A 9,286-nucleotide genomic window follows, 5' to 3' on the forward strand; every position below is an offset into this window, starting at 1 on the left:
TAATAACATTCAAATTCAATAAAAAAAAAGTGATTCAAATTCGATTCGATGAATAAATAATTTAAATTTAAATAAAATTTTAATTTTGTTAAAATAATTAAATAAATTTGAATATTAGAACGATGGATTTGATTAAAGTAATATACACCCCTATTCCAAAAATTGAATTAGTCAAGTACAAGTTCGGTGCTGTAAAATTCAATTGACTGATAGAGGTCAAACCGTCCATTCAAAGGGACCGGACCAGACAGGTATTCAAAGCTGACGGGCGTTTGCTATGATTACTAGTCCAGTCCAGCTTGCCCGTTGCCAGGACAAGTGGCTATAAGCAAATCTAATCCTAATCTAGTGGCCACCTGCTTTCCCACTGTGATATCTTTATAAGGATCGGAAACCAAACTGAAGAAAGTAATTCCCTTGTCCGCAAACGCGTTACACTGCAGCCAGTTACAATTTACAGTCACATTCACCCCCAAAATGCAGAAGCAGAGAGCAGCCCTTGCATTTCTTCTGCTTCTTTTCATAGTAGCGGTGGATTTGGAGGTTCCCATCTCAGCTCAAGTCAACTGCGACGATGCTTGTACCACCGGCTGCGTTAATCCTGACCGTACGTTATTCACTCTTCCTTTTTATCTGGGATATTTCCTTGAATAACTTTACATAAGAAAAGGGCCGGGACTTCAAATGATTTACTAGTTTTTCGTTTTCCTTTTTTTTTTTTTGGGGCTTCCGCTGGATTCGCTGATTTTGTGTTTATTTTCATCTTTCAGCTAGGCTAGAGGCACGTTGTAATCTCAAGTGCCAGATAAGGTGCGGTCCAGGTAATTCCCTGCTGCTGTTGAACTAGAAAATTTTCTTGATTAATTGCCACCCCCACCTCACTGCCCCAGTTAAAGCTATGATTTTTCTCCAAACCCGTCGAAGTATTGGGATATCTAGAACAGATCTACCTTTTGCCCTGGCTCCTTTCCTAAATGTTGATCAGTCCACCAAAAGTTTGGGCTAGCATGTTGTTTCTCTGGAGAGGAATATCATCATTTCTGGAAATGGAAGCTAATCCATTAGGCTGTGGCCGACATATCTAGTAGTGCGCAGTACTAGTACAAAAGCAAGACTGAAAAATTGATCCTACATATTGCTCTTTGGTATTACACTTTTACTAGGTCTGTTCTGTTTCCATCTTCGTCTTTTGTATGCTTTGATGATGATGAATCAGATTTTTGGATGTCAGTTTTAGGCTGCCTTTTGTCATTCTGTCTTATGTCTAGTAGCATTTTCAGCTTAATATTAGTGTTACCACTGGCCAGTGGCAACTCCACTAGAGGATGAATGGCTGAATTAAATCTTCAAAAGATATTTATGGGTAGGATAGAGTTGGAGGCAGAACCGCAGAAAAAGGTTGTTCGAATATCTCTCTCCTTCATTAAGCTTAGATCCACACACTTCAGCTGTTACAGTCGTAACCTTGTGAATAAAGTACCTTGCAAATGCAATTAGTGGAAGGAGATTGGGTAATTTGGTACTCAATTTTGAGAATTAACAGAAAAATTTGGAAAGCAAAGTAGAATTTATACAAAGATTTGAAAATAAGACCCTTCCTTCATCTAAATTTTTTTAATTTATTCATAATAATAATTTTTTAAAAAAATCCTTCATAAAATTAATGTAATTCTCTTCTTTTTTCTTTTCGCAGTTGAGATTTGCTTGGTTATGTGATCTCTTTATTCTTGTACAGATGATGCTCGAGCTAAGCACAATTTAGGTGGGAATTGAATCCATAGTGAAACAAACATCTGGAGCGCGTTGGAATTGGCAAATGCCTAAATGGTTAAAGCTAAGGAGTAAGGTAGAAGTGGAGTTCCAATTTCCACTTGGGCTGTTTGCCAAAGGAGATTTTACTAGTAGTACTGTTTTACTATCATTTACGTCTGTTGTTCTTATGAGTTACCAAGCCAAACATAAAGAAAATCGGCCTTTCAGCTGCCTTTACTACATAAAAAAATAATTCATGGATTTCCAATTTCGGAAATCAGGAAATCTTTTGTTGATTTATGTTTTGCTGGCTGCTGGCTTATATCTCGTACTAATAAGAGATGATGCAATTTTCAGTGAGTGGTCATGATCATGATGCAGTTCACCGTTTCCATGTTTTTAATTGTCGGTGGTAATTTATAGCTAATAAGTATTCCATCAGCTTCCATCCATTTTTTTGTTTCAAGAAAATAAAAAGTATGTTTGTTTATCCGATTTCGATATGGGTTAATCTTTCTTACACTGACAGAATGTACACTGTCAGTACTGGATGAACAATAATTATATAAAATTTGAATTTAAAATTTAATTTTTGCACACATGTCATGAATTCAACGATGATAGGGTGTATACACTGTTAGTGTATATAAGATTTATTCGATGGATATTGTGAGCACATAAATAAATTCGTAGCAGCAATTGGGTATTGTGTATAATAATGAGGGTGTTTGGACAGCCAATTATTTGGCCAAATATATTTGCTGACATCACCATTACAATTTCCAATACACCTTTTTATCTTCCCAATTACCTTTTTATCTCACATACATCACATCACAAAAAGTGCTACAGTAAAAATATTTCAAATAACTTACAATCCAAACACACTCATATTTCAATATTATGCATGTTTGCTTGACCCATGCTCTGGAGACTGCCGTTTTCAGCTCTGCTGATAAAAATTAGTACATCTTAATTTCAACATGTTTAAGGAAATTCGCTGCTACAAAGAAACTAGAGACTAGAGACTAGAAACCAAACCCACCTGTTACTCCGCTTAATTTTATTTCAGCATCATTCGTGTAATATTAAAAAAAAAAAGAAAGAAAGGAAGGAAGAAAAAAGAAACCAAACCCATGTATGAAAGCCAAGGGGGTTCATATTAGCCATTATGACTTGAAAATCTTGTAGCGGATTAGGCAAGATCCAGACAGGGTTGAAAAATCTTATGAGTTTCGCCAATTCTGGAAATATTGCAAGGGGTTCAGATGGTGCCTCAGGTGGAATGTTGTTGTCTCCCCATGATTATAGCAAATGAAATTTGTTTTATGGGCAAAGGAATAAAATAAGTGGGATGATACTCTAGTTCTTCTAGCCAAGCAATTTGTAATGGAATCTCTGTTGTCCACCACGCAAGCCCAACTCTGCCTCGGGCACAAAACCAGAAGGAAGCTGACATATCAATGCTTAAAAAAAAGAACTTTGAGATCATGGATTGGTCGATGATTAGGTTGTGGTTGTTTGGTGCTGAAAGGCAATTGCCCAGATCTTTAATGCTCGAGATGCATTGTGGAAACTCTCCGGGAAAAAAAGCAAATAAAAATTGACTTGTACTAGCATGCTGCTTGTATAGTTTCTAAAGATTTTGTGGATAATCAGTTGCATAGAAAAGTGTAGGAATTGAACTTGGGAAAGCGGCCCAAAAGTATTTCTAGCAATTAAAAGCATTTTTTTTTTTGTAAACGTATCGCAAACTCAAACTGGTCTTAACCTAAAACAATGGCCATTTTCGTCCATTTATTTTGTACCCAAACGTTTATTTAAGAGATAAATAATACACCGTTTCTATACAAAAATATGTATTTCGTTGAATCAAATAGAGGAAAATGCTCCTGACTAGGGATACTTTAATTAGATGTGGGGCTCTCTGTCTAGAGAGCTAACCGAAGACATTGAGGGAAAAAACCAATTCTGAGTTCTGATAAGTAGATCGCTAATTCCAAGCAGGACAAACCTTCATAAAAGTTCAGTGACCACGAATACATCTTATCTTTTGACATTTTTGTAACACATTTTCTTGGGAAAATGTCACCGAAACCTGCACGTTTCCACTAATTGCACCAACCCACTCGAGCTCTCCACACATTGTTTACCTTTTCTGCCCGTAGTACATATATCCTTGATGTTTTTTGACGAGTATCGGTCTGGGGTAGAACATAAAGACTTTGATTGTCTCGAATAATTTGGCAAGACTACATCCACTAATCTTTCGTGTACACACACACACACTTATATATGGATGGTTAAGATATTTCCAATCACGCCTCTCAGTTTATGTTTACGAATTCATGACTATTCTATGACAAGGATATGACTGCGTACATATCCAATAAAGCAAGGATTGGGTATACTAGATTAAAGGTTCGATGATCAACTAATGCAAGTGTGCAACATCTTATTATCCCCTAACTACTCTTATAACTTATAGAAGTATAATGTATCATAACAAAAAAAAAGAGCATATTAATTTTTATGGCTTCAAGTTTGATACAATATAGCAAACTCCATAAATATATAGTAGTAGCAATTTGAAGCCACAAAATCTTGTCTGGATTGGCATGTCAATGGATAGGGTTTGAGTTGGGTTCCTTTAATTCAGATCTAGACTCATCAAATTTAGTTAAATTTAAATCCACATTCAGATCCTTGTGGGTCTGACAAAGCAACTTCATACCTAAATCCTCATGGATTTGGAAATCCAATAGATATCCACCGTATTTTTCTAAACATACTAATCTAAAAATATATTAAAAGTATATAGAGTTAAAAAATAATATAAATATCATTCAATTTTTATTTTTAAATAATAAATTTAATATTCAATAAGTTGAATACAATATTATGAACTTAAAAAAAAAGAATTATTATCAACTACTTCTATTCATTTTCAAAACTTCAATTATATCCACACCCAATTGTTCATTTGTTTGCTTTCACTTTATCTCCTTTTCCTAAAAAAATTATAATGACAACTAGGATTAGTTTAAAAAAAGAAAACAATCATGAAATCTTACTGTATTCAATCAAATGGTTATAGAATATTATATTATTTTTATAAATTTATTGATATATATACATACGTACATATGTACATACGTACTTACTTAAATATATATATATATCATATATACATGAATCTGAGTAGGGTTTGGTATGGTTTTGGATTTGGGTATAAATCATAAAAATTAAACGCCATTCAGACCCATGACTCTCTTACAGAGTTTGGGTTTGTGTTTAAAAAAAGTTAAATCCAAACACTATCCAAATATATTGGGTCTGAATTAGATTTGGCTAAAATCAGACCCATTGACATACCTATTCTGGATGATAAATTTTTATTAAATTTTTTTATGGAATATACTTCTGACACATTTTTCAATTATATTTTAATTTAAAATTATATTACATCATTAAAATAAATTCATTGAAACAAAGATTTTAAAAAGGAAAAATCGTTCAAATGTCCCTCACATTTTGAATTTTTTTTTTCCATTTCTCACTTTTAAAAGTGTAATTTTACGTCCCTTACAAATTCACATTGATCAAATTTAGTTCCTATCTAAGTTTTTTACTAGTTTTTTATTGGAATCCACCGATTGCAAAGTATCTGTTGTATTGGGTAGGCTGAGTTAAGTGGACCCCCTTAATGGTCCCCTTCCCGAGTGTCTTATAATATTACAAAGATGCTCGGGGCGGACACGTGGACGGTAGATAGGGGGTCCACGTTTCCATCAGATTTGATCTCAGGAAGAGAGGGAAAGGGCAACCCAGGACCTGGGTTGTGTGGCCCTCCCTGTTCGTAAACTACAATTAATCTGTTTAGGTGAAATTAAATAGAGATATATTACATCGTATGCATACTGTTCAAGTGAAATTAAATACATATATACATGGATTTAAAAATAAAAAATTATTCGTATACATAGTCAATGAGAGATGAAAAAATTCATTTTATGAAATGTGAAGGATGAAAAAATTCATTTTGTGAAATGTAAGAGACAAAACAATTCATTTTATAAAATATGAGAGACTATGAATTGGATTATGTAAAATTTGATTTGATAATTTTGCCCCTAAAAAATGATCTTATGCAAAGCACGTGGTGAATTCTGATCAAAATTAGTCAGAAACTTAGGTAAGGACCAAATTTGATCAATGTGAATTTATAAGGGATGTAAAATTACACTTTTAAAAGTGAAGAGCGAAAAAATTATTTTACAAAATGTGAGGGACGTTTTGAACGTTTTTACTTTCAAAAAATTGTAATGCAATCAAGATCTTTTAGTCTAAAGACTTAAATAGAAACATAGCTCTATTCCATAGATCATAAATTTACTTATCTCACGTATGATTGGTGTGGTCAGACATTTCTAATCAGTAGAGTTCCCAAGGTTCCATGTTTTACAACTAATGGTTCTGTATGTCCAAATTTAGTGTGAGATTCATGCGGCTCCTTACACATATAATGATGAAAGATTAAAATGAAAGAGTTCAATTAAGGAGTAAAATTACGTATCTTGTAAAGCTAGGGCTGATGGGTAAATCTTACATCTTTCTTGTTACAGGGAAATATTATAGTCCCTTTTGAATATCATATGCATAAGTAAAATTTACTGTTAGACAGTGAAAGAAGTATTATTGATCCTTAGATTTAATATGGGTAAATGACATGTTTCATCGTTCACGTTTTGCAAAAATATTCTTTTCATTCCTCACTTTTAAAATAAAGCAAATTCGTTCCTGACATTTAAAAATTTAAGTTATTTTATCTCTGAACGCAACTTTCAATCTGAATCAAACCATCTAATAATTTAGTAATAAATTTTGGAGGTTGAATTAATAAATCATTTGGTTAACTCTATCACATTCATATGATATTTATTGAACCAAAAAAGAAAAAAATAAAAAAGTTATAACATAAAAAGGCCGTTCTTTATCTTGGAATAGTATAATTTCTTTTTTGGATAAATCTTTTCATGCATCATTAGTATATACAATTGCGAGTAGATGTATACCATACAAATAAAGTTTGGTGTTTAAATTTAAATTGAAATGATGTGACAGGTCAGTGTATATAATGACAATATAGGAAAGATTGATCCTTTTTTTTATGTTATAATTTTTTATTTTTTGTTTTGAATTCATTAAATTTCACGTAGATATTAAGTTGAGTTAACCAAGTAATTTATCAATTACACCCCCTAAATTTATATTCGGGTTGTTAGGTGGTTAGATTCAGATTGAAAGTTGATTTCAAGGATGTAATAGTTTTAGTTTTTAAATGTCAAGAACAAATTTGTTTCATTTTAAAGTGAGAGACGAAAAAAATATTTTAGTGAAATGTGAAGAATGAAACATGTCATTTTCCCATTATTTAAACTATTTATCTTTAGTGAAATATACAAGTTAAGGGAATACTATCCAAAGAGACCACAAAATATTCCCTTGTCATGGGGTCTAAGAAATAAATTAAAGACATGCTTTTTAAATGTAAGAATCAAGAATATTGGAATCATAAAAGCTCATAAATTAATAGCACGTTAAAAATTGAAAAGAAAAATAGTGCAAATAAGTACATACACCATCGTACCAAGGGGAATTACTTGTTTAGAAGTGAGATTGACACAACATACACTAGAATACAGAACCTTATACTATAAGCATACGTGGAAAATTATTGAGTAAATCGACAGTAAATTGATGAGTTGCAATGCATCATCCTCCAATTGCAATTTTAGCGACTCATAGTTTTGAAAGTTGAATGTTACTTGAGGAAGAATCAAAAAGATTTTGCAGAATCCTAATCATCACTAGTTTGTGTACACAAGTTCAATTTAGTTTGCACATTCGTTCCTCTTGATATCTAATTCAATGCACTTTCATCATGTCATTTTCTGAACACCCCTCTACTTAGACCATGATTTCTTGAGGTATATTAAATTTGATCAGCCCACAAGAGCACCAGCTTCAAGCTGATCCAACTATAGGCCTTTCTGAGGAGAGCCAAATTCCAATTTTTCTTCTAGGAGTGACTTACTTCAAATGTATGCCAACGCTGCTGTGTACTTTTATTCTCCTAGTATTTGATAGAAAGCGGTGCAAGCTAGCTATCTTCTAACTTCATAATTTCTTGCCATCCCACAGGTCCACAACGTGTAGTAAAACACTAGGAAAGCAAAAATCATATACTATTCACTTTCAGATTCCAAAAAAAGAGAAGTTGATCAGCAATAGTTTTCCTAAAGAACACACTAGAACATTACTACGTACATAATTCCCAAGAATTCCAAAGGTAATAAAATACACGAACTTCAATTACAGCTTTCATGCCTTAAATATCAGCATTAAGTCATGTAGTATTTTCGGACTTTGGAGTGGCTTCACCTACTTTATTAATTTCACTTGGTGCATCGTGTAGACATGTTTCCATCCCACCGCTCAAGAGCTTCTCAACTTTTGGAATTCACAAAATAGATGGGTATACCATTTATATCCATTTAATAAATGGGTATGGGTATATCCAATTAAACATCATGTAAAATTATACGTATCTTTAAAATTTGTTTGCATGCTATTAACAAGAAATGACTGTATTTATTATTATTAGATTGGTAAGAAATTTAAATGTATTGCTTAACACTCACTAAAAGTTGAATTTAAATTTATAATTATTTTTAAATGAATATAAATTGGTGAATCAAATCAACTCATTACCCATCAATTAAATTGGTTTAACTGAATACCCATTCAAAATTAATGGACGGGTTTGGGCTGATTCTTGATGGGTGCGTTTGAGCAAGTCAACATAATTGGATTGTTATGAACACCTCTAAAATTATGCCACATATATTTAAATCCGTTAAAAGTAATCAAAGTCATATATACTACCTATAAAATAGGTATCCTAAAAGTTTTCAATCATAAAAAAAAAAAAAAATTGTGTAGTAGCATCAGATTTTGGTAATTGTGGGGGAAATTTCTAAGGTTGGAAAGGCTCGGCAACCAGCATTCGCCGTTATGGTAAGAGTCCGAAGAGCATTAACTCTTGTCTACCTTTTTGTGGTAAATTAGTGGTAAGGCCCCTTTAATTCTTAGTGGTTTGGGGTGAATTGGTGGAGTAGAACGTAGGCTGTGACGTACGGTTAATCGTACAGCTATCATCCATGAATCTAATACTAACAAAAACTCAATGTAAAGTGTAAACAATAAAAAGAAGAAGAAATTCCAAGAAAGAAGAAGAAAACAGCCATCAGCCATGCAACCTCGGAGACGTCTGCTTATTGCTATCTTCTCTTCTGTCTGCAGTGCAGTCCAGCCAGCCAAGGGTTATTCAATCTTTTGCGCACGCGTCACCATGCCCTGTTACACTTGCAAATCAAGAAGAGAAAAACGAAGAAAACCCCCCACCTGCTTTCTGACGTGGGGAAATAGCAAAGTTCTTGATTACACTACAATAAATAGCTGTACTCTGTAA

The 9,286-nt window shown here is 33.1% G+C and overlaps 1 long non-coding RNA gene across 1 annotated transcript; it reads left to right on the top strand.

The window, feature by feature from the left end:
- The first annotated feature begins 291 nt into the window (after positions 1-291).
- LOC113731724 (uncharacterized) lies at positions 292-2,112 on the top strand. Its single transcript, XR_003458586.2, has 3 exons — positions 292-607; positions 771-821; positions 1,736-2,112. It is a non-coding gene; the product is annotated as an uncharacterized lncRNA (long non-coding RNA).
- The last annotated feature ends 7,174 nt before the right edge of the window (positions 2,113-9,286 follow it).

Source organism: Coffea arabica, chromosome 2e (genome assembly GCF_036785885.1).
Source record: "Coffea arabica cultivar ET-39 chromosome 2e, Coffea Arabica ET-39 HiFi, whole genome shotgun sequence".
NCBI lineage: Eukaryota > Viridiplantae > Streptophyta > Magnoliopsida > Gentianales > Rubiaceae > Coffea > Coffea arabica.